Here is a 712-nt window from a genome sequence, read left to right as displayed (position 1 = left end):
AGCAAGGGATGCTGTGTATTTGTGTGGGTGGGGGGGGGGGCAACAGTGGGAGGGCTTCTAGTATCCTGGCTGATGGCACCTGGTATTTTTGGCCATCATGTGACTGAGTGTTGGACTAGATGGGCCACTGGCCTGATCCAACACCGGCTTCTCTTGTGTTCTTATTAGAGGGAATTGGATGAACATATGGAGCAGAGGTCCATCAGTGGCTATTTGCCACAAGGTATCGATAGAAACGTTCAGTCTGGGGCACGGGATGCTCTGTATTCTTGGTGCTTTTTTCTGGGGGGGGGGGCAGCAGTGGGAGGTCGTCTGGTGCCCTGGCCCCACTGCTGGACCTCCTGAGGGCACCTGGTATTTTTGGCCACTGTGTGACACAAGAGTGTGGGACTGGATGGGCCACTGGCCTGATCCAGCACTGGCTTCTCTTATGTTCTTATGACCACAAGCCCTTTTGGTTCAGGCTTCAGGCGGCTGGGGCTGAGCTCACACCCCTTCCTTTCAGCTGAGTTTCTATTCAGGAGGCAGACAGAGAGACCCACAACAGGGCATTCTTCATAAGCCCAAGCCAGGATGGTCGGAGGGCTTCAGTGAGGGACCAGACGGGGAAGGCCTGAGAGGGCTCACAGCCAGGGGGCTCCGGGCGGGGCCGTCACTGTCTCTCCGAACGGAGGGAAGGGAAAGAAGGCCCACAGCCCCCAGAGCCCCTCGG

The sequence above is a fragment of the Gekko japonicus genome, unplaced genomic scaffold, assembly GCF_001447785.1.
Source record: "Gekko japonicus isolate JY-2015 unplaced genomic scaffold, Gekko_japonicus_V1.1 scaffold2117, whole genome shotgun sequence".
NCBI classification, from domain to species: domain Eukaryota; kingdom Metazoa; phylum Chordata; class Lepidosauria; order Squamata; family Gekkonidae; genus Gekko; species Gekko japonicus.
This window is presented reverse-complemented; position numbering follows the sequence as displayed.